Genomic DNA, 26,018 nt, shown 5'->3' on the forward strand with positions numbered 1-26,018 from the left:
AGAATGTCAAGGAAGAAAGGATACCAAGCAATTAAAGTATACCAAGCATTAAGTAAAGAAGGCCAAGCAAGTAAAGTGCAACAAGCAAGTGAAGTATAGCAAGGAAGTTAAGGAGGCCAAGCAAGTACATGCAGTACAGTACTAAGCAAGTGAAGTAGGTGTAAAGCAAGTAAAGCACAGCAAGCAAGTAAAGTACAGCAAGCAATTATGCAAGTGAAGAAGGCCATGCAAGCAACTAAAGTACACCAAGCTTAAGGAAGTACATGTAAAGTCAGGGTAAGCAAGTGAAGTACACAGGCCATGAAGGAAGTAAACAAGGCAAAGCAAGTGAAGAACACCAAACAAGTTATAAATACACCAAGGAAGTATAAAATAAAGAGCACCAAGCAGGAAGATACAGGAAGCAAGCAAAGGATGCCAAGCAAGTAAAGTACAGCAAGCAAGAAAAGTAGGCCAAGGAAGTAAACCAACACCAACCAAGTAAAGGATACCAAGCAAGTAAAGTATTGTCAAGCTAAGCAAGTAAATTACACCAAGCAAGTAATTAACGTATATTATCAAGCAAGTAAAGTGCATTAAAGAGAGTAAAACAGTGAAAAAACGATACCATTGAAAACAGTGTTTTAATGTTTACTGGCACTGTGATGAACTATATGACCTATAAACAAAAGGCAATATTTGAAACTTGAAGACATTAAGCTAAAAATTAAGGAATGGTTCGTAAATATATTCAATTTCAATTGGTAAGTATTCAGACATAATCTGAGAGTGATTTATTATATATCCAGCCAGTGACATTAAAGCATACTCTGAAAAAGGAAATCTGAGTTTTCAGAACCTCTAATTCTAGTGACAATTTGTTGCAGCTTTCTAAGCCAATAAAAAATTATTATCATATATTGTCAGCTCTTACTTCAGATTATTTTGATGAGCTGTCGGTCAAAATGATGATGTAATTGCTTACTGTCACTCCAAAATACTCTCATGAAATTAAGTCAGTAAGTATGCTTATCGAAGCTTGTGTACCGGTAATTACTGTCATGCTGATGTACCTACTGTCAATTCAAATAACTGCTATGAACTGTCAGTCAAAATGCTGATCCAATTGTTTACTGTCACAGCAAATTAGTGTATTGACTGCAGCTAGTCTATCGAATGTACTGATCTTATTTAATCTACTGTGATGAATTGTCAGTCAACATACATTTATGCTGATTACCAAATTTATGTACCAGAACGTAAATCATGTGAGCACAAGCATGACTTCTACTTTCACCATGGAATAACTAATGCTTGTACTCTTGAGATCTATTACATTAAAGGAAACTAGGAAAACCAGATGTCCTGATTGCCTTTTCCTGAGTTTCAAGTCAAGTAGTGCTCCAGGGTATGATGCTCAAAGTTCTTAATATATAGTAGCCACAGACAACTCTCACAGCTTGATGGAGGTGCCTAACATAGTTCCAGAACATGGTTGTGATCAAGGATGACCTGAAATGAATTTAAAAGCCTGCAGGCTAAATCAAACTGTGTTGGCTTCTAGAGGAACAGAGGTAAGAAATTTTTTTTGACATGCGGTCAATTTGCTGGGCAGGCATTGTTTGACTGTGCATTTTATAATTACCCTTGGTTTACCTTTACTATCAAAAAGGATGAACAATATTGCTGGGGTGACTGCATTTTTATTTTGATCTAAATAAATTTTTAAAGGCATGAAATTTTCATGTGAAATAATATTAAAATAATGTAAAGCTGGTAATAATGAGATAATTCCATTTCGAAGACTTGTAAATCTATCTCTGAATACACCACTGCAACCAACACAGCATAAACTGTTTTATTGGAAATTATGAAAATTATCAACAAAGCATTGTAATCAAAACTGCTTTCAATGTGTCATATCCAACAAAAAACACAGAATACATAGTCAAGGAAAAAGAAAGTGCAAATTTTTGGGTATTCATTTCGGATCATTGTATTAAATCTAATTGCCACAATACTTTCAAACAGTCCTGTTGTTTTAATTTGAGAAAGACTAGTAACAAATTCTCCTCACTAGTACACAAGGGAGAATCTGCATGTTGATACTCATCCCCAGAGACCCAGGGGCAGACACTTGGGTCAGGAGGAAGTCAAAACAGCTAAGTTTACAGGAATAAATTATACCTGTTTTGACTTTCTTCCAACCCAAATGTCTGCCCCTCAGGGTCTCCAAGGATGGTTGATATATACTCCAGGCCTTATTTAAAGGAAAGGGTTTTTGTTATATTTTACAGAATTACAGTACTGTTACAAGTAATAAATTAATACAAGAAATAGCGTGCCACCATGGGCAGCATTCCTTCGCATATATGTTTGTTCATTTACTGATCTAGTTGGCTAAAAAAATTGCAAAAAATATTAATAACTGATTTAAATAGTTTGACACTTACAATAAAAATATTTCTGTTCTGTCTCAGCTACAGATGGATATCTTGCTGTGACTTGAAGTTTGTTCTCTTTTTCATCAGTGGTTGCTGGGGATGTAGCACTCTCCAAAATATGTACCTGTAAGAATGAATCAAGAATGAAATAATAGCAAGGTATTCAAATATTGCACTTTTACTCCATGGCACTCAAACCAGCAAAATATTAACCATCTGTGACTGAGTGAAATAGTCACACAACACAGTGCTGCAGGATCTCTGCTCGCAGGGCATGGCCATACTGCAGAGCTTTGTACTGTGACCATTACATTCAGATGGTTTATTTTAGAAAAAAATTGAATGTGATGCATTCAAGTATTCTTTATTATCAATCTGGACATTTCTTGATTTGTGTCTGTATAGACCTGACTGGAAAAAAATTGATTGAAATTAATTTTAATTTTAATGTACGTATTTAAGTCCTAAAATCACATTTTGTTAATCTTAATCATTTTTTTTATTATTATTGGCCGTGTTTCTATCCGATTCTGAAGGACTCCTTGAAGGGCACAGCACCAATGCAGAGACCAGTGCAAAGCTACAAGCACAACTACAGTAAGATGGAGGACAATTGGCATTAATCCCAAGACTATTTTACATAAACATAATTTACTTATTTACAGTGTAATTAGTGTAAGGTGTGATAGCCAGTTTAGCAGGTAGTGGGCTGCAGACTTGAGATCAGGGGGTCTCTGTCTCAAGCCTTGGTCTTTGCCCTTGTAATTTGTGATCAGACAAGACAAATTTTCTCCACATTGGCTCTCTCCATTCAGGAGTATAGAAAGTAGTATACTGGTGAACTGTTAGAGAGAACCTAACAAAATGATAAGGATTTTCCTGCAGAGTGCTATCTCCAGCCAGTGGGAGTGGTCAGCGATAGTTTCCAGCCTGATGACCGCTAGGCTCACTGAAGTGCAAGAATGGAACTGACTCTTAAGTTGACTTCAAATTCTCAGCTAATATTTACAGGCAATTGCATACGATTCATGTGGAAATTAATTCAAATTCACCAAAAAGATACTTGATTGTTGCTCAAGGAAGTGTGCAGGATCTTCACCAAATTAGGAACATGAGGTCATACAACCATTTCTGAGCCTTAAGCTTCAGCATTCCTCTAGGATTACATTCATGAGGCCATATAAAATTATAAGTTAAAAGCATTATTTATTCATGATACCCATAGAGCAAACTCCTGATACGATGACTCCTGGCATTTTCTTGAGCTCTGGTTCCAAAAATGTTTTGGAATTGATGTGAATTAAAAAAAAACATTATGATCCTGCAAATTTAAGTGCACTGTCACAATTATAAGTAGAAGGTTTATTAAGGTCTGTTGCATGATTGTAGATTAGGAGCCTAGTGGTCTATCAGGCTGGTGTTTGAAGGGACTGTATTCCCCTTGGATGGGATGTTAGTCAATCACAAGGTTAGTCCTGGCATTTTGTTGCATTTCTCTAGCAGTTTGCTGGTGCCCATTCATACACCTGGGTGGAGTGAGAGCAATGTGGAGTAAATAATGTCTCATGTCTGACCACACAACACAATGGCTCTGACCAAATCTTGAGCAATATTGATGTTCAGGTCAAAAGTCCAGTGCACCAGCCACTCAACTACAGCATCACCACATCTTCAAAGTTGTAAAAAGTAAGAAAAGTGAAAATTCAAGGCTTAAATCATAGTCTGGTCAGTTTGTTGCATACTTTCATCCCATATTTTGGGTTTAAGGTGTGGGAAAAACTGATATGGCAGACTATGAACTGACAAATCAATGCAAATAGCAGAACAACAACATTATAGGTGACAAAAGACTTTTATCTTGTATTGTAAGGTATTGCTTGAAAATTAAAATTATGCTTGTTAATTTAAAAGATGATTTTAGTACAGCTTGACTTGGAACATCTGAATTATTCTTCAATGGTATTAATGCTAAGCTCACCCTATTATAACAATCAACAATAACCTACTAATGCATGAAGGGTAACAGATATTCCAGTTAAGTTGAAAATCTATCGTTTTCATATAACAAGTGTATGGGAAGAGCACTGAATGTAATCTTTTGAATGAAAAATTGTAAAATATTTAAATAAACGTTAAGCATTGGCAGAAGTCTATGATAATGTGATTTATTTATTTTGTCTTTTAACTTTATCTAGACCGGAAGAAGAGGGGAGGGGGGATTCTGCCCTCGGTGACTTTGAACCTGAATAACTTTTTCAATATTTGTGCCATTATGCCATGAAACTTCTGGACTTTTTCAGAAATTTATCAGTGACTTTGACAAGCAGTTTTATTCAGGAAATGAAAAAAATCCTTTTCAACCCTTTCCCGCCCAAGAGTGCCATATGGCACAAGACGCAGTTATGAGCTCAGTATTTGGTCAATTTGTGTGAAATTTGTACAACCAAAAGATCTTGAAAAGATCTATAAATTGAAGGCATAAAATCATGCCCCCCTCCTATATGAGACTTGATTTACCACCCCTCAAACTTTTGGATTTTTTTTCCTTTGTACTTCAAAACTTAATGAAACCCCTGTAGTTGCGAAGTACCGGTATTGGAACAGGGGTGGAATCCTCAGGCCAGTCTAGATAGGGTTAATTTGTTCAACCTTATTACTGGGGCTCAGTTGTTAGAAGCAACAATTGAGCAAACCCAGGGTTTAAAGGTGAACTTTGATTCCAGTAATTTCAGTGTAGATTTTTTTAAAACATTTTGCCCGTTGGTTTTAATTTAAAAGACTTTTCTGCACCTTGAAATTGTTTGAAATGCAATGAGTGAGATGAAAACCTTGGTTACCTTTTTGATTGTGGGTTTAATGTAAATCGATCAGTTTTCAAAGAACTGGGCCCAGGGTCTGTCTTCCTCTCTGTCCCACTTAAGGACAGTGCTTTCTAATTCGGAGGTATTTTTGCACAGTAAATGCTTATGACTATGCATGAAAAAGAATAGCTAGAGTTATTGAAATCCAAAACAAAAATTAAGGGTAACCACATATTTTTCAGAGATAATTAACGAGGAAGAATTTTAAGTAGCTTTAAAATGTGTGGCATTTTCTTCAAAATGGAAGCTTAATTAACTCTAAAAAGTGTGTGGTTTAACATTTATATTCTTGACATACTGACAAAGGCATTGAGAAGAGAAACCAAACACAACATTTGGCTTCTAAATCCAACTGTTTTATTACTCACAATACTTCAGTGTCATGAATACAACATTGTCATCAGTGCCAAATTCCTGCACCATTATATTTTGCACCAAGTTTGCCATATAAGTGGAGGTTTGGTTCATTCTTGTAGTTTCAGATAAAAATGGACTCCTTTATTTGGCTGGTAACTATCTGGAAGAAAGAAAAAAGAGATAATTTAATATTCTTTGCCTCCCTTTTATCTCTGCACAGGCAAGTATTACATAACATGAGGTAATGAATTATTATTCAACGAGTACACAAGGCTCGAGACTAACATTAGCCAACAAGCTGCAAACTTGTAAACCTTCATTTTCGGCTAGTACGTTTTGCACATTCACCAGCCATTTTGGCTAGCTAAAATTGTAATGCAAATTAAGAGAAGACTGACTACATAAAAAAAAAAAAACTAGCAGATTTCATAGACTTCACTGCTTTAGAGCAATAAGTTGAATCAGTAAAAAAGGAAACATGATTCACTTACATTTCAAGTTTTCCAGTTAAGGTGATTCCATCGAATTGCATTGCGCATCCTTGCTGCGCATAATTTTTCGCGTCATTTAGCGCGCGCACGAGCGCGCGCGCACGAGCGCGCGCGCACACAACATTACGGGATTTCCTTGAGGTTAAGCTCGGCAGGAAAATAAATGGTCCTTTTCTTCTTAACGAGCACGGTGACCCCCATTTTTTAATGCATCAATTTAAATGTCATACGGTTGACCACTATATATCGCAATTTAAAGAAAAGTTTAATACTCTACTTTGAGATATTTTTATTTGAATGCTTTAAAAAGCACGTATTTAGGTAGTGCTGCTTACGTGCACACGGATAAAAATCTTTAATTTCTTTCATAATCTTAATTCCAGTTCAATGAAAATAGTTTGTTGTGTAAGATTAAAGTAAATTTTATTGAACTGCTTCGATATTTTAATGCAAGAAATTAATTTTTCTAGAAATGATAGTTCCCTTTTCTGATTACTAGCGTTCCTGATATAAACCTCGTGGGTCATCTATTTACTATAATAGTCACCCAGGTTGCACAAAAACGAGCACGGTGACCCCCATTTTTTATTGCATTTTTGTAGTGCTCATAACATAGTCATGAACTGGACCAAGTTTTAGACAATTTTAAATACTCCTTCTTTTTCAGCGGAATCACCTTAAAAAAACAACAAATGGCAGAATCGGATTTCCACCACATATGGATGAAAATTTTGTTTTGGCTGGTAAAATCAGACCTGTTACTAACCACTGGGCTAGTGAGCTAAAGTTAGTCTTGAGCCCTGGTGCATGTTGGATTTGAGATGATAGATGGCCAGTGAGGTGCGTAGCATCTCATTGGCCATATCATCCCATTAACCCAACAAGCCTGAGTGGAATAATTGCTAGAAATATTGCTAGATCTTAACGGTTGTTGTTACTTGGGCATGGTATAATAGTTCATTTACCATGTAGCAAGTCATTCTCAAATTCTTCAGCAAGAGAAAGGGGATCTTGAGAGAGGGCTGACGATCCCCACCCCCCACAATCAAGCAAAGAAAATTGCCCCAGCCCCCTTCCACGGTCTTCAACCCGTTCTGCGAAAAAAGGGCAACTAACAACTGCAATCAGGTGATCCACAGAAAATAGTCTGTATTGCATAAATAATATTACAAAGAAATTGGTGGGAAAAATACATGCACTAAATTCTATTTTAACTTCCCAAGCTTCCAATGTATTTCATCAAGTTTGTGGATGAAATCTAGAGTCTGACAGCAGCTTTGCTGAGAATTTATTTATTGTGGTACTGTTGGCTTTTGGATCTGTTTCCATAAGAAAATTTTCTGAAAAAAAGAAAGATCTAACGGCTCACCTTCGTCAAAATCTCGTTCAAAGTGAACGGCGTCGGCTAGTATATATTTGACGGATTTCCAAAAAAACTAGTGGCTCTGCAGGATTTTTCACCAAAACGCAATAAATGTTGCAACGTGAAGAAGATCGCGCTGCAACCAGGCTATAGCGATGATGCATTGACATTCGTGCAATGAATTTTTTTTCCCAACTTAATATTGGAAACTCTGAAGAAGTTTCACCCTCATTCAAATCCAATCCTGGTATGCAATCGCCGCCATTTTGATTTCGATTTTAATTCGAGCCCAATCCTACAATCCACTCATCACACTGGTAGGATTCTACCCCTCCCCTCCCTAACCCCTCCCCTCCCTTATCAAGGGTTCAAACTCTGACCTATTCCTTTGCTCGAGCAACTATCCAAGATTACATGAAGTACTGACCATCTAAGATGGATGCCAAAATTTGAACGGTGTTTACATCTTTTTTAATTTGTTTAAGATGCGTTTACAGTATGATAAGCAAGGCTGTATTATCCTTTCTGCAGGCTTTTAAAAACTGTCTGCGTAAAATTGGTTGCTAATCATGTTACACGAGCCAACTTGAGAGGCCGCTTTCACCCAGTGCACATGTTTTGAGGTGAGCTCGCTTCTATGAACTAGAGGAACGGAGTTTGCAGGGATTATCCCAGACGTAACTAATTGATGACACCAATGAAAATCAATGAGTAATCAATAGGTAATCGATGGGAATCAGTTGATAAAGAGTGATGATTAATGAGTAATCGATGAATAATCGATAGGCCACAACATTTTCAGTCATTTGATTACATGTAGTCATGGATGAGCGTGACTAGTAAAGAAATAAAAAACGCGCCGAGTGCATTGTTGAGTTATATAAGCACGCGGGAATTTTTAAGAACACGAGAGAAGTGCAGAGAGGCACGAGCCGTAGGCGACTGCCTCTCTGCACTTCTCGAGTGTTTTTAAAAATTCCCAAGTGCTTATATAACTCAACAATGTACGAGGAACAAGTTTTTTATTTCTTTTATAAAATATAAACAATCGCAACTCCTCAGACAAGTGCGAATTTTAATGAATCAACATCAAGTTTCTCCTTACACGAGATAACGCGTAATTCAATAGCGCGCGCTCTTGCCGATCACGACAGGGCACGCGACAGCGCGTGCAATCCAGTAAAAAGTCAAACTGTTTTAGTTTTTCCTCACATCGTAAGCAAGTTCAAGAAGTTAACTCCAAGTCAAGTTTAAGTTTTAAGGTGTTGAGAGACAAGTTGAAGTTAATTAAAAGTCTGGAAACATCAGTACAAGAGACTGTTTTTTGCGAATCGCTGGAGTGACAGCGCATTCTGTCTCTGAATTTCTCAGATTTTTCACAGGCAAAAAATCTGACGTGTGCTCCGTGCATATGTACAATTATAATGCACGCACCATACATATGCTTCGTGCATTGTGGAGTTATACAGAACTCAGTTTGACCAATCACAGTGCTTGCTTGACCCTGGCTATTTTATAATCATCGATAAAATATCGTAAACCTGCCTACTCTCACGCCTTCAGACTAAAGACATCGATCTCACGCATCAAGGACAATAATTTCTAACGCGTGAATAACAAATCCGGACGAGTTGTTCTTTAACATGATTAATAACAAAAATTCAATTAAAGTTCCCCTGAAAAGGCGCTTAATGTGGACTTTGTGTCATAGCTGTATTACAACACACTAAAATTTTTGCAAAAGCTTTCAAATGTCTACAATCAGTTTGAATCAGAAGTGTTCAAAGGTCGTCGGGACATCTTCGGACATTTTCGGCGACATTCAGAAGTCTTCCGAAAATAGTCGGAAATCTTCGGAAGTGGCTGGGACCTTTTCGGAAATCCGAATCGAAGATAAAGAAATAAAAGCAATTTGGAATAAAAGTTTCAGGTCTAAGGGGGTTGTTCTGTGAATATAGATCGACTGGAAACTTTTATCCTGGTAGCAAAACTTGTCAAAAGTTTACACATACATGTATATCTGAGCTGATTTTCAAAAAGGTGGCTACAGAAATTGATCTGAGCACATTTTGAGACTTTCTAAGCTGAAGGAATATGCCAGTCATAACAATACTGCACTTACGGTTCATCACAAGAAAGTAATGTCAGGAAATACTATGCAAGAGAAAAGAGGGGCTTTTCTTTGGAATTATACGTGACATTGACATCCGAGTGAAATGAAACATGACCTGTGATCCGACTAAACAAGTGTGACATGGCAATTATTAACGGCGCCAACGCATCTTTTATCTCACCCAAAACCCGCTCTTTTAGCGCTCAAGTCTAGCTTTCTACAACAGAATCGGCTTAATCTGAGCAAGACAGCATTTTAAATTGATTTTTTGTCTTCAGTCTAGATCCATGACACAATCCGAATCACGCCGAGCAAACATCTGGAAATTATTTATGATATTGAGACCTGAAATCCGACCCAAAATCGTCAATTTCTGTAGCCACCTTCTGGAAAATCAGCTCAGATATATTTTCTAGACTCTGATAGCCAGGGCCCAGTTGTTCAAAGTTTGATTAAACTAATCATGGACTTACGTGAAGTTTGATTCTATGACAATCTTTAAAGGTTCTGCCAAAGATTTTTGTCTTTCAGTTTTGACTTTTCTTTAGCATGAGCTTAAAATTAGCTTTCAAAAACCACTTCTAATCAACGAGATGAAAACCTTGGTTAATTTTTAATTTTTAACTTTTGATTGGGTTCCAAAGTGGAGTGCAACCACTCTTCATGGGTGTACATGTAGTTCAGTTGCCATATTGCTCAGGGTGAATTAGAAGTTTATAATTCTGCATTTTGCAAAGATTTGTTCTAATAGATCTACATGTGTATTTCAAATCCAAGATTTAAAGCACTTGAACCAGTGATGGAACTTCATTTGAAACATTAACTACAGTTGTGTAATTGTTTTTACTTTATTTACAGATCAGAGTGAGGAGACAGATTCAGGAGGAACCTCAAAAAGTTTTGCTTTTCTCTGATCCTTGGTAAGAATTTAAACTTTAACTTTGGAAGCCTTAATCAAAATACAGTGCAACACCAACTACAGTATATGGCAAACTTTCAGGTTTCCCAAGGAAAACGTTTTACAGTCTGATTTTTTAAATACCATCCGACAATTATAATAATAATAATAATAACAACTTTATTTAAGTCTCAAATCTGGATAGCCGAGCACAAGTGCCCTACTAATTGGGGAGACTAACAAAAAATATAGAGTAAAATCTATTCAACTAAGATTAAGTAAAGTTAAGAAAACCTATAGCAGATAGAGAATGAAAGAAGTTTTAATGCTTTAAATTTATTGAAAAACTGCATAGTGCATATATTGTATCAGTTGGGTCAGTGCTATGTTATATCAAAATAATTTATTGTAAAAATGTTGCTCTTTTGGTGATCAGTGTTCATGATTAAAATTGATAAAAAAGCTTAATATTTATCTAAAAAACTTAAAAAGTTTCCCAAATTTCGAACCGTATCCCTGGCTCTTCTTCAGGGGACAATGAATTTGAAATTCAAAATCACTGCTTCCTGTTCGGCTCCCAAGAGATCTTAACAGCAGCACATAATTATGCCCTTGGGAACTCCATTTTTTCATTGACAGAGTTCTTGTCAATGTTTGAGTGTAAAGACTCCAGAAAAATTCTGCGCTTGTAATTTGTTTCATTCCTTTCAAGAATTTCGCCATAGCGTGGGTGGATGGATGGATGGTTTTTGCAGCGTGTTGTCTGATTGTTGATTCTCTACTTGTGGCATGTGCGGGATTGTGTCTACTCCTCTCGAAGCCCTGAGCACACTTGCTCTCTCCAATGTAGGAAAAATTGCAGTCTTTGCATTTAACCCTATAAACAATGCCTGCTATTCTTTTTTCCGGTGGATGATGTTGTAATACAGTGTAGAGTGATTTTGCAGAGGAGTTGTTTCTGAGAAGTCTCAGGGTTTCATTTTCTATGAGTCCTCTTCTGACCCCGGTGGGTGGCAGGAAGAAAAATGTGTACTGGAAAGTCTCTGTAGGTTTAAAGTGCATGCGAATGTCAAGGATTCCTGCTTGACTGTAGAATCGCTGAGACTTCTGAGAACCAACTACAATATCACCAACAATATATCACCAACTTTAAAATGCGCTTTCAGGCAAGAGGCTATCAACACAATCTCATTTAAAAAATAACCTCTGAGATTAAATTCACTGAATGGAAGTTGGCTTTACAACAAAACAAACAAGTGCAAAATAAAATTCTTCCCTTCTTCACAACCTACCACCCGGCATTGTCTAATCAACCTCAAAAACATCTTGAAACCAACCATTGCCTCAAGAAATATTGAAAGAGCCTCCCACTTATCTCATACCAAAAAGGAAAACCTTTAAGAAATATACTCGTGATAGCAAAACTACGTTAAAAGAGAAGTCACTTTTCACACCACAAGCTTACGAGTCGTGTCTGGCCTGTCAACACTTTATTTTAATTTTTATTCGCCGCCGAAATGAAATATGTTTTCTCAAGTTCGACCAATAGGAAATGGTTATCTATTTCAATTAGGTAAGAACCAATCAAAAACTACCTACCATAATTCGCAAAAGTATGTGACGTCACTGGGCAGCATTATATCGCTCGGAATTCAGACGTCTCTCTCTCTCCGTTGCCCCCTGTGGGTTAGGGGGAAGAGAGGCTTATTCGACATTTCAGACTATGTCAAAACTTTGATCGACTTTATACATCCCTGGGCAACACTAGTGATGTGGAAACCAAACCTTTGTTGTTGTCATTTACCCATTATAGGTTGACGAATTGCACTTCATGAAAACACATATAACTGGAGTAATTTTACATGGCCATCAGAGATGGATCTCCTTCGCTGGCCGCACAATAGCAACCTGACGCTGAACATCCTCTTAAAGATCTTTGTAGAATTAGCAGAGGTTCGTTTTATTTAAGATAAACTTCGCTACACAATGCAACTTTATTATTTTACAGGTAGTCTATATTTCGATGCGATTATGTAATCATACATACTTTATCGATAGCATATTTTTGATTTTAACTTACCTTTAGGATGGGAGGTTACCACCAACATTATTTGTGCAACAAGGCAACTGCTATCGATGTGAATGTAAAATAAAAACACCGTGACTTTTGCAGCGTATCTGGTTTACAAGGGAATTTTCAAAGAGGTACAGTATATGTTTCTATTCTCGTTTGTGTGTTACTTCATTGTAAGTGATACTTCTAGGTTCAGACCATTTACTAAACAACAGTCCTTTTAAGGACTACTCTCACCAAGACAATCACACTAGACAGACTACTCATACTCCTGACTTCAAATCATTTACTAAAAAACAGTTTTTTTGTAAGAAGTACTCTTACCTACTCTCCCCTTGTTCTGTCTGTTGGTTGTAATTTAATTTGGAATTTGGAAATGTTGGTTTTTGAGGAGAGGGGAAAATTACAGAACCCGAAGAAAACCTCTTGGAGCAAGGACGAGAATCAAAAACAAACTCAATCCACATATAACGCTGAGTCCAGGAATCAAACCCAGACAACATTGGTGGGAGGCGAGTGCTCTCACCACTGCACCATTTCTGCTCCCCTTAATGCTTGGGGGGAGAGTAATACCTGACCCCAAGGATGGACAATGTTGAAAAATGCCCCATGAATAACTAGGTTGGAGGGTGGGGATGGGCACAGCTGCAATTGACTGATGTGTTACACCTTATTGGCATTGCTGGCCTTGTTTTACATTCATTCAGTACAATTATTGAAAGGTCTAGTAGAAAGGGGGCTATAAAATAATAATGATTTGGCCTTGCAATCCAAATTTCACTAAAATTTGATTTTTATCTGTAGGGAATAAGGGGAAACCAAGTGGTCCTTATGAGGACTACAACCTAAGACCTCCTGATTACTAGTTCAGATGCTCTACCACTGAGCTACAGGAGACTCGTGGGAGCTAAGGCCATTGAACTAAGTTCATGAGACAAATATCCTGCATACTGCTAGGATTGGAATGTCAATGTGTAGCATATGCACCATGGAATCCAAATTTCACTAAATTTAGGGCGCCTCTGGATAACAGCCATGTAGCTGAATGGGCCACCCTGGCTAAATAAAGTTTACTTTGTTCTGTAGAGAATATAGGGGGAAACCGAGTGCTCCTAACAGGAGTCGAACCTAAGACCTTCCGATTACTAGTTTGTATGCTTTACCACTGAGCTAGTGTCAATGAGCTAGTGTCAAATCCTAGCAGTATGCAGGATGTTTGTCCCATGAACCTAGTTTAATGGCCTTAGTTCTCATGAGTCTCCTGTAGCTCAGTGGTAGAGCATTCAAACTAGTAATCGGAAGGTCTTAGGTTCAACTCCTGATAGGAGCACTCAGATTTCTCTTTTTCCAAATATGCCTGTATCACTTTGAATAATACATCATTCTCATTCATTCACCAGGCTTGAAATATACCATCACATTTATTTCCAAAAATCTAGTCATAACCAATGATGTTATTGATTACCTAATTCAAATGAGTTCCAGTCAGTACAGGTCTCACCAGCCTTGCTACCCCTCCCCACCCCATGGTCTCCTTCCTTCCCCCTCCCCCCATAATAAGCAACTAACTTGTTGTTTGTGTCTGCAGATGTATGGTATGCCAAGGTAGGGGGTAGCAGCATTTTATCCTCCACTAGCGGCGATGATGCAACTACAGCAACAGTCACAGCCACCACAAGTTGAGCCATCACAGCAACAAAAGACAAGAAGGAGGCCAACTGCTGCCATACCAAACAAACCACCACAAGTGAGTAGCAATGTTTTCACCTTTCAATCAGGCTCTGTGTATACAATGATAAATGGGTATTTACTGGCTTCCACAGAGTGGCTCTTTCATCCACTGTTTACAGGTCGAATTGAAATTTGGTAATGTTGGTTTTTGTGGAGGGAAAAAAACCAGTGTACCCAGAGAAAAAACCCTTGGAAAAAACAGGGACGAGAACCAACAACAAAACCTGGGGGGTACTCCTCGGAATTCTCAGTAGGGGTGTGCCGCTCTGTTCTCCAAATCTTGACCCTTAAATTTCAGACCAAAACATGCCATTTTCCACACACGTTCTCAGACCTGCGTTCTAAAATCCTTACCCGTTTTCAGACCTGGCTTCTGGCGTAATAAAGCTTTGCATCAGTGCTGAAGTCAAGAATTGGTAAAATTCACCCAAACCTTCAGCTCGAATGATATTTTGGACGCTTCTCTGTCTATACTATTCATTTGGAGTTGAAAAGAGTTCTAAGTACGTTTACACGCTCTCGTGGTTCCCTTGAAAACCATACCCGATTTAATGGTCAAAATCTAAACCCATTTTCAGACCAAACCGGCTCAAAAACTATACCCTTTAAGGAGAGGGGAAAAAATTCATATAGCTTATATAGGGGAGTACCCCCCCCCCTCCCCGGGCAACAAACTCGACCCACATAATTCTGGCGTCAACTCCAGGAGTCAAACCCGTGCTACATTAGTGGGAGGCGAGTGCTGTGCCATCCCTTCTCCCCCCCCCCCCCCCCCTCTTCCCAACCCTATGGTTTAAAGATAAAAATAAAATTTGCAATTCATTCTTCAAAATGTTGAAAACAAACAACATCACCGTTACGACTGGCCGACCTACACTGTAGACCGGCAAAATTGCTTCTAGCAGACCGGACCATGATTTAACCTGACAATGACGGTGAAGTTTTTACGTTGGGTTTCTCTTATCTTGTAGAGTTAATTAAGCACTGTTTGCTCCTCCACAGGAAAGGACGTGAACGTTTCAAACCATGTTTTACATCAGAAGTTGCTGGACCAAGGGACAATGGCCAGGGGTAAATACAGGTCACGCCCCAGTCCCTCTTAGGCAAGATGGAATGTTGCCTTTCCCAAGAATAGAGCACAAGATGGTTTGCCTTGCTTGTTGAGGATACTGTATATTTCCTTTGTTGGCTGCCAAATTTGCTGACAGCACTCTCTATGAAGTTTGCAATATTATTCTTTAATATACCAACAGTGTTTTAATTCTGATTTCTCTTCATACTTTTCTTGTGCTGGGTACCGCACACGCTGTTTGCACCGTTTTTCAGGGTTCATTCTATTGGCCATATTTCGAGCTTTTTCAGTTAATAATGTAGAAATTATCTTTTGAATTAGTGTGCAAGCAACAAAAGTTTGCAGACATGTCTTCCCAAATTTACCTAGAACGAGAAATGTAAAATAAATCCCGTATATTCTTATCCCGGATGACAGTCAATCTAGCAGAACCCGATCAGTGAAGCCTAATCAAACTTCTCAGTGCCACTCTTAGATTAGGCTTTGGTTTGCTTCTTCACAAAACGGCACAAGATACACTTGTGGTACTCAGCTTATTGTATATTTTAAAGAATGTTTGGTTTATCAACAGAGTTGATAACTGAAAGTAAAATGTCAACTCTGTTTGTAAAGCAATCATTCGTTTCTTCTCCTCATCGACGCTGCACGACAGTTTCATTAGAAAATAACAGTTTTATCTTATTGTATAATTTATTTTATATGAGAAATTGGAAATGGGACCAGAAATTGAGTTAACTTCAAGTTAAATTCTAGTTCACTCAGGCTCGAGGCTGTCTAGTGTGATCAGTCTAATATTGGACTGTTCTGTGTTGGTGCCAGTGATACTGTGAGTAGAAGTTAATTAATGGTTAATTTAGGTTGGGGTGACTGTTTATGAACTTATGTGCCGAGATGGGACGTCTAAACTGGGCGTTTATCTTCCAGATACCAATGGTTTACTGCGTCCATTTTGCAACCAGCTCTTTGCACTATCAATTACAGCAAATTTCATTTTTATTGTACGACATTTGGGATAATTTTGTATTTATTTCTGTATTTACGCTTATGATACCAAAATAGAGAAACTATAAAACAAGGTTAACATTTGAAAATTATTTACTGAGATTACCTTTTTATTAAAAATTTTCAAGAACTCAATTTTGCACACATTTTTTTTAATCTATTGGAAAAATTTGATAACCGTAAAAGCAAATTCGCTGGTTTAGAAAGAGAACTTAAATTCTCCAAATTCGCGAAAAGTTAGTGCCCTACAGTATTTCCCTATTCTTCATCGCCCTTCCAAAATCGCGTAATTTATTTATTTTCAAAGTTTCCTGAGGGCATTTGACACTGAAATTGTATTTACTTGTCATAAGAACTGCAAATAACGCAATGAACTAATGAGACCTCGACGTGAAAACGTGAAACCAAGCCAAGAACGAGAAACGTGCTACCGGTGTCAAGCGCGGGAAACGAGCGTAAGGCAAGTCACTATTGGTTTTGGTCTTCACCCTGCTTGATTGAAAAAGCAGCACGTTTGCTCTGATTGGTTAGAACACGCGGGAAGAATCCTGTCACATGCTGTGGGTCCATCATAAAACGCAGAAGGCTTAAACCAATTTGTAAGGTTTACTATGTTTTGTTTGGATTTTGTTGTTGCCGACGTTGTATTTGTTTCAAGTTCTCATTAGTTTAGCTTTCTTGTGAGAGACAACACAAAAGGTGAAAAAACGTACAAATTGATGCAAAACTTTTGCTTTTTTCTCTTTTGTCTTTAAAATTTTAAGTTTTCCAAAGGTTGCGTGTTGAGTTATTAGCTCTATGTTTTCTTCTCTAGTTCTGTTTCTTTGAAAGCTTCTATAATACAAATAAAATAATTTGAAAATAAAGTTGATTAACGTGTCTTTCCTGCTGATGTGAACGAACAGTTCGTCTCGTGGACCGTGGAGCGAGACACGAGATGAACGCGCGGGACAACCTTTCACTTCAAGTCTCCCAGTCTGATTTCGGACGCATGCGCGTATGGCTTTTACCGGCTCGGGGAACTATGAAGTAAAAGTGGCTTCTCTAGCCTGTAGCATACGAGCGGGGGTTGGGTATGTTTTATCGGGAGATTTTCCGAATGTGGAGTGTGAAGGTGAGTTTTGAGCTGTACGAACTATGGCAATCTGAGGGGAAATACTCGGCGGCTGCGGTGGTTACCAGGATCTGTCACAGCAATCCAAAGCTTCCGGAGACACAGGAAACAGACATTGCTTGGGTTCAACAGCCGAGTTTAATTCCAGAATATAACCAAAGAATATTGTACAAGGTACTTGTATTTATGACAAACTGCAGAAGCGACGCGATTAGGAAATTATCATTAAAAAGTCTAACACCACATTAACTTATGTAGTTTTTGAAACAATTGGAGGAAACGGAATTTAGCTCCCAGTGTACAACATTAATAACTTTCAAAAGTATACAGATGGATAACAGTAACTTAACAAAAGGCTGCGCAGGTTGCAATAACATTTCAACGCTTAATTACAGTTATGATCTGATTGAACAACAGCAGGTCAGATTGAACTGGAAACTCTTATGCCCAGTTTAAATTCGACATTTGATTTAGACGTCAAATTTAAAGAGTCGCATTTAATTCATAACAGAAGTCGAATATTCGACTAGCCGAGTCGGAAATGCGGCAGAAGTCGCATTTAATTCAGATCTGTCGAATTTAATTGGTTTTTTAGACGTCGAACTTCACATGTATTTAATTGCTGAATTAGATTCGGCACATGTGAAATTCGACGTTTGAACCAGCCCTTAGTGAATGTTGGCTTTTACAATATTTTTGTCAGCGATGCAAATAAACTTCTTAATCCTAATTTCTTCCCTTACAGGAGAGAACAGAATATGCTCCTCTTGAGTATATTAAAAGAATTAGACACACACAAAAAGTGATATGTCAAACATATTGCAGAGAAATGAAGCCCGCTAGGTGGTTCTTGATAGAACGTTAAATGCTCGAAATATAATAGACCTTAAATGCTGCAAAGATATCATAATTAGAGCTTGATGTAAAGAAATCATAAAGCTATTGTAAAGAGATTGGAAAGATATTGTAACGTGATTGCAAAGAGGTCTTTAAGTGATTGTAAAGAGGTTACAAACAGATCGTAGAGGGATCGCAAAAAGAGATAGATGGATAGGAGACAGCAAGGAGGTTGTTAAACTATCGTAAAAAGATTGTAAAAAGAAAGTGGAAAGTAGTGCAGCAATTTTAAAGAGATTGTAAAGACATCGTAAAGCGACACTTAATAGATAGTAAAGACGCCGTAGAAGGAACGTAACAAGATGCCTGCTATACTGGCATTACGCGAGATGCTGGGGCTGATTCATTTATTCCAACTGTATGCTTCGCCGATTGATAAAACTATCCTTGCTAATGGAATAGTTTGAGTCACGACGATCGCGTTACGTTGTTTACCTTGTGTAACGCGACTCAGACTATTACCGGAAATCTGTGAAATTCCATTACGATAATGTAAGCTTTTCAATGACCTCTTTTTAGTCTCGCGTCTTGGTCTAAGACTGTCAAACAAAGCACGATTCCTTCGCCAGGAACTCACCAATTTCCACCGTTTTAAATGTCGGGCGCTTCTTAGAAGTTATTCTTTCGATTTACCGCTTCAAAATGGTGAAATTTCCGTTTGAAAACGGCACACTTGAGTCCAGAACATGTTAACAATATGGCGCGACAATTTAATCCGTCTGTAATAAATATATCAAATGATGCGTTGACGTCACACCGGTAGGGTCGAGTGGGTCCCCTCCCTCGCGATTAAAGCGACCAGAATGGATGTTGATTGGCCTGCTGTTGTTGAAGACAATCAGAACATTACATCCCGAGTAGGAGAGGGGAGAGTTTAATGAATAAATTAATGTACCGATTTGTGACTACGAGGAAGAAAAAAAAAACAAGATGCCTGCTATACTGGCATTACGCGTGATGCTGGGGCTGATTCATTTATTCCAACTGTATGCTTCGCCGATTGATAAAACTATCCTTGCTAATGGAATAGTTTGAGTCACGACGATCGCGTTACGTTGTTTACCTTATGTTACGCTACTCAGGGTTTCAAGGGAAATTGCGGGAATTCCATTACGATAACGTAAGCTTCTCAATGACCTCTTTTCAGTCTCGCGTCGTGGTCTAAGACTGTCAAACAAAGCACGATTCCTTCGCCAGGAACTCACCAATTTCCACCGTTTTAAATGTCGGGTGCTTCTTAGAAGTTATTCTTTCGATTCACCGCTTCAAAATGGTGAAATTTCCGTTTGAAAACGGCACACTTAAGTCCAGAACATGTTAACAATATGGCGCAAAATTTAATCGGTTTTTAATAAATATATCAAATGATGCGTTGACGTCACACAGGTAGGGGTGAGTGGGTCCCCTCCCTCGCGATCTAAGCCACAAGAATGGATTTTGATTGGCTTGCTTCTGTTGAAGACAATCAGAACAATACATCCCGAGTAGGAGAGGGGAGAGTTTAATGAATAAATTAATGTACCGATTTGTGACTACGAGGAAGAAAAAAAAACAAGATGCCTGCTATACTGGCATTACGCGTGATGCTGGGGCTGATTCATTTATTCCAACTGTATGCTTCGCCGATTGATAAAACTATCCTTGCCAATGGAATAGTTTGAGTCACGACGATCGCGTTACGTTGTTTCCGTTGTGTTACGCTACTCAGGGTTTCAAGGGAAATTGCGGGAATTCCATTACGATAACGTAAGCTTCTCAATGACCTCTTTTCAGTCTCGCGTCGTGGTCTAAGACTGTCAAACAAAGCGCGATTCCTTCGCCAGGAATTTACCAATTTCCACCGTTTTAAATGTCGGGTGCTTCTTAGAAGTTATTCTTTCGATTTGCCGCTTCAAAATGGTGAAATTTCCGTTTGAAAACGGCACACTTGAGCCCAGAACATGTTAACAATATGGTGCCAAATTTAATGTTTTTAATAAATATATCAAATGATGCGTTGACGTCACACAGGTAGGGTCGAGTGGGTCCCCTCCCTCGCGATATAAGCGACAAGAATGGATTTTGATTGGCCTGCTTCTGTTGAAGACAATCAGAACAATACACCCCGAGTAGGAGAGGGGAGAGTTTAATGAATAAATTTATGTACCGATTTGTAGCTACGAGGAAGAAAAAAAAAAAGAAATCGACCCGTTTTTAGACACGGTATGCCCCCTCAGGGCATCCCGCGTAAAAAAAAAAGAAATCGACCCGTTTTTAGACACGGTATGCATCCCGCGTAATTAAAGAGTTACTAAGATTGTAAAGTTGCGAAGAGTTGTAAGGAGATCGTAGAGTGATCGAAGAGATCGTAAAGTGATGGGAAAGAGATCGTAGAGATTTCGTGATGAGATGACAGAGATGTTTAAGAGATTGAAAAGAAATTGGAAGGAGATCGATAATGGAACGAAAAGAGATCGCAAAGAGTTCGTAAATAAATCAACTATATAGATCGTAAAAAGAATGTGAAGAGGCCGTAAAAAGATTGTAAGACTCAGATAACACAAATACCGTAAAAAGATCGTGCAGAGATTACAAAGAGATCACTAAAGCAGATGGAAAGACCGAGAAAAAACAGTCAAGGGATCGAAAAGAAACGGCGAAGATTTTTTAAAGAGATTGCTGATCGAGATTGTAAAGAGCTCGTAGAGAGACACGTACAGTAAGCAGATGGTAAAGACATTGCCGACAGTTCGTAAAAAAATTGTTAAGTGTGAAAAAGGAAATAAGTAAGGGTACAATTAGAGGTTACTTTGGAACACGCCACCTCATAACATTTGATCATGAAATGTGTCCTCCATTCTAGAGTTGGCCAGTTAGGCAACTACTTCAAAAACCTCAATATTGTGTTTTGTTGTCGTCGGTAATAAGAAAAGGCCTGTATCCGGGTGTATCGTGTATCGTGATTGATTAACGGGCGCACTTGTTAGGAAACTTTTTTTCTGGGAGGGAGTGGAGATGGAATTTTTCCCAAGTAGACAGTATTTTTTATTCAGAGAGATGACTGAAAATCTGTGCATTTGACTTCGATTAGTTTTTCCAGAAATGAAGCATAGCCCTGTCTTTCCTAGGGGGTAGGAGAAGGAAGGCAATACCGTTCAATGCTTCGTTGCTTTTTTTTTTTTTTTTTTTTAGCTCTTCGAGGTTTCAAGGTATCGAGCAATCCAGAATAAAAGGGTTCCATTAATCTCTCACAATGCTTTTAAAATAAATCTTAGAAAAGGAAAGATTAAAAAAACTTTACAAGGAAAAAATTCGGATGGATGGATGGATGGATGTCTCATGGAAGTCTCTTAGTGTATGTACCCGTACGTTCTTAATTTATCTCTGCCTTAAATTTCTTCCAATTTCATTAAAATTCAATCACACAAATTCAAATTTTCTCCCAGTAAAATAGAATATTTGGAACACTTTGTTCATGCATTCAATTGCGGCAAGGAGATCTCACATTTCAAATTTATTAATATAAGATAGGATTTATAAGCAATAGGCAATGTTGCTCTTAATCTCCTTTTGATTTTCTCTATTTTACTTGATTCTTAGCGAATACAGAGACTATGAGTATTCCCCGATCATGAGGTACTGTGGACTCAGAAAAGCGGAAAGGGTTTTTTTTTTCATCATATAGCTTGAGACTACATTAATATCTATTTTGTAAAACAAAGATAAGATATTTCAAGGCGTCAAAAAACCACAATTTGAATGTGCGGGAAAATACTCCAGACAGCTATTTCACGCTATAAATCCCACAGGCTAAGGTTTGAACAAAAACAGAATAAATGTCAAGTTTATTCATTAGAATATGGGCATAGAATTCCACTCCAAATATGGTTTTTCTATCGACCAGCGATTGGTTCCAGCTTCTAATCCATATTCATGACTGAAAGTGCAGAATTCTTGTCAAACCGAGCAACTGCTTGGCGAGTGAGGACGTGTGAAGGTGACCTCTGTCGTTGAAGCTTTACTGATACGCCAGGAACAAGCGTCAAAGACTTTGAGGGAAGGAATATTCGCTCCTCTAAGACGCAAACGGTAAGAGTCTTATTCCATTAAGTGTTTTCAGTACGTAAAACTCCGAAGTCAGTGATGTGAGCGCGTCCTGGAGTTCGTTTTATCGACGTTGCGGTTCACTCTGCGTGGTTCTGGAACAGAATAATTAAACAGGACCTTGTAAGAAGAGCTAAACAGACACATAGCGGTTACAGAAGAATTAACGATAAATAAACTGAATTTAAGGTCTTTTCTGTGGCAAGAAACCTTTTTTCCAAATTGTTCGAAGCGACCACGTGTTGAGGACTTTGTCCACTGCTTTGCATTGAAATAGCACGAATACATTTTGCATTCTTCAGCCTTGAAAAACTCACTTAGGCAAGTCGTACTCTTGAAACTTAGGTACAAGTTCACTGTCCAAATTTGTTAAATCTCTTCACCAACTTTCGCTGTGTGGTGCTGTTTATCATGCTGTACAAGGTGGTTCTACCTTTTGAGTCTGTGCATGAAATCCTAAAGTGTGACCATTCAAATGAAAGCTACTGAGCAGTACTGTCCTATGGTGCCTTTTGTTTCTCTTTACTTCATAAAATGAAAATCGAAACAAATTTAATTTTAATTTTGGGCTTTTCCGAGCCTAAAGAAATATCGCATGCTAATGATGATTGTGGTGACGGGGACGATAAACGTTATTTAAATTTCAAATAAATTTCAACTCATGTGTTTTGTTTGTTTTATTTTCAGGAAGGGCATTTTCACAAGAAAGAAGACCGAACAGGAGGAGCAAAAGGATCAGAAAAGAGGAAAAAGCATTGAACTGAAGCAAACGGAACAAAGATAAGATTAAATTTTTGTATAAAAAGGATACCTTTGAAAGATGGTGGCGGTGTATGACAAAACTATTGAATCTTCAATTCACTAACAGTCAATTGATCTATTAACTAAAATATCGTATGTTTAAATTTTGCAACAAACTAACCATTCTCTGAGAGGGCAGATCGGGGGAGGGGGGGGGGGGTTAGGCTGATATTTTCAGTCAGAAATGCTGACACTCGAATATACGGTCGTTTAATTTTGTAAACACTGAAAACGCAGCAGAATTTTTTCATTCCTTCTAAAATACACCAGCCATCTTTTAAAGGTATTATTCTGCAGATCGGTTAAGGCATTTTTAGCGTTAACTCTGAGCGATCAGTCCATACTGGCATACTTTAACGCCATATTATTCGAGATTTCAATCAAATTAACTTGAAACTTAAATTGAAATTTTTTTTAACAGTAAAATTGGGAAATGAAACTTGAAAATGAAAAAAAAATTGAAAATTGAAAAGAAATATAAAACTTCAACATCGGAGATCACTCAGTGTTGCGCTATTCAGAAATCGGTTGTTATTTTTCAGTTATATTCTGTTGCCAAGGTGGAACTGCAAGTTGTATAAAGGAAAATGAAAAAATTACGCTGGATAAAAGGACAGCTCGGTCAAAAGCTAAAAAATTGTTTCTTTTTTGGAAAAAAAATTGAAATCTGAAACACTTCTAGGCTAAGCCGAAACACCAAACAAGGATATCAAGAGATGAGACTAGCAATTGCGTTTTCGTTCTTAACTTCAAACCAATTTTATGGAATTGAAAACATCCAAAAGAAATATTTGTTTTGGTAGGTCAATCTAATATTACCTGATTGTTAACAAATATCTTGAAAATTATATATTATTTGGTGTGTACAATGGAAATTTCGTTGATGGGCTTACCTTTTAACTGAACTGCAAACAAATGGAAGCTTAAATTTCAAAATCACTGATTCTTCGGTTTTCTACCACTCTCCGTTTTGGTTGATTCGATATCAAATTCCCTGATTATGTAAAAATTCTTCAAAATTCTATATCATTTGGTCTGTGAATGGAAACCTTGTTCGCATTCTTACAAAAATGGACAGTTAAATTTCAAAATAAATTCTTTAGTTTTGGATCTCTCTCTGTTTTGGTTAATTCGATATTAAATTGCCTGATTATTTACAAAAATCTGCAAAATTCTTTATCGTATGGTCTGTGAAAGAGAAACTCTGTTGAAGGCTTCTCGATCTTTTGACTGAATTACAAAGAAACTAGAAGCTTAAATTTTAAAATGAATTTTTCCGTTTTGGCCAATTCGCGACGGGAATAAAAGTGAAAATCAGACAAATACACTTAGCAGTCCCACCTTCGTTAACTGTTGTCAAGGGAACAAAAGGCTTTAAAGAGGATCCCCATGGAAACGTCTATTACTGATCGAATTGTTTAAGTGTGTCGTGGACCTATTTTACAACGATTTCCTTGAACGAAAAATTTTATTATTTACTGAAAACGAAAAATTATGGAGGATCCTTCTGTTATTCCTTATGTTCCCTTTACATGCTGTAGTATATATGATAAAAACAATCGTCTGGTTGGAATGATGTGGACTAAACAATAGAAAACTTCTCGGGGACATCTTTTGCACTAAATTAGAGTTACGGACCACAAAAGACTGAATGATTTTCCCACCATTTCATTTCCGGGCAGAGAGATAAATTTGCAGATTTGCTGTATTCCATTTTATTTTTGTCGGAAGCAGGCTTTTTTTTTTTAATGATTAAAATCAAAACAAGAAGGCATGCCAAAAGAGGACTTCGAGGAGTAAGTCATTAATTGACCACCACAAACGAAAAAAAGGACAACAACAGTTTCAGAGGACAGACAACTTCCTTTTAAGTTTGCGCTTACGGCAGACGTGCAAAATTCAAATTCATTTCAAAATATTCCTCACAGAATCTTAAAATTGCATTGTATTTGAATTCAAATTTTCCTGTGAAAAAAAATGGAATAGATTATACGTTCAATCGAGTTGTTCACAAAATAGTTCACGCGATTTTTGTCTGCTGTTCACACTTTTATGTTCCGTGCAAAAATATTATGTAAATCTGACGTCAAAGTGACATTGTGAGAAAAAACACAATTTACCCAGTTAAAATTTTCCAACCCAAGAAAGATGAGATTTTGGTCATTTTTATAAAAAAAAGTGATGTAAACTGTCGAAGTAGAAATCTATTAAAAGTTTGCGCTTTCGGCAAAGGCACAAAATTCCAATTCATTTCGAAATATTCCTCAGAGAATTTTACAATTGCATTGTATGTGAATTCAAATTTCCTTGTGAAAAAAAAATTGATTAGATTGCACGTTCAACCGAGTTGTTTACAAAATAGTTCACGAGAGTTTTGAAGAAATCTATCGCTCGCTAAATTACAAGTTTGCGCTTACGGCAAAGGCACAAAATTCAACTTTATTTCAAAGTATTCCTCAGAGAATTTTAAAATTGCTTTGTATTTGAATTCAAATTTTCCTGCGAAAAAAAAATTGAATAGATTATACGTGCGACCGAGTTGTTTACAAAAATAGTTTGTCTGTTGTTCACACATTAGAGCTGTGTGGAACAATCTGTAATGTCCTTTGTGGTCCTGTTGACTATAAAAATTGAACAAATCAGTGACACAAAATAACGCTATTTTGAAATATTAATGGATATTTCTGACTTATACTGGTAGGAAAATTCAATATTGGGGCTTAGATTAATTTCTCATT

General features: G+C 37.5%; 3 long non-coding RNA genes across 6 annotated transcripts in view; 1 reads left to right on the forward strand and 2 right to left on the reverse strand.

The window, feature by feature from the left end:
* The first annotated feature begins 7,909 nt into the window (after positions 1–7,909).
* Positions 7,910–17,256, forward strand: LOC146481645 (uncharacterized). Of its 2 annotated transcripts, none has more exons than XR_014864265.1 (6): positions 7,910–8,118; positions 10,467–10,608; positions 12,320–12,459; positions 12,593–12,711; positions 14,169–14,327; positions 15,314–17,256. It is a non-coding gene; the product is annotated as an uncharacterized LOC146481645 (long non-coding RNA). The 2 variants fall into 2 exon arrangements; XR_014864264.1 differs by having other exon boundaries at positions 10,467–10,528.
* LOC146481646 (uncharacterized) lies at positions 16,551–17,678 on the reverse strand. Its single transcript, XR_014864266.1, has 2 exons — positions 16,898–17,678; positions 16,551–16,867 (listed from the first exon to the last, which is right to left on the reverse strand). It is a non-coding gene; the product is annotated as an uncharacterized LOC146481646 (long non-coding RNA).
* Positions 17,679–22,124: 4,446 nt separating this feature from the next.
* The window catches only part of LOC146481647 (uncharacterized), a 222,333-nt gene continuing 218,439 nt past the window's right edge, over positions 22,125–26,018 (reverse strand). For 2 of the 3 annotated variants that reach the window (XR_014864268.1, XR_014864270.1), the window contains exon 6: positions 22,125–22,574. This is a non-coding gene — a long non-coding RNA (uncharacterized LOC146481647). Of the gene's footprint in view, positions 22,575–23,480; positions 25,902–26,018 lie in introns of those variants that run through there. The other variant, XR_014864269.1, reaches the window with a different exon arrangement.

Source organism: Pavona decussata, unplaced genomic scaffold, assembly GCF_977016875.1.
Source record: "Pavona decussata unplaced genomic scaffold, jaPavDecu1.1 SCAFFOLD_48, whole genome shotgun sequence".
Classification (NCBI taxonomy): domain Eukaryota; kingdom Metazoa; phylum Cnidaria; class Anthozoa; order Scleractinia; family Agariciidae; genus Pavona; species Pavona decussata.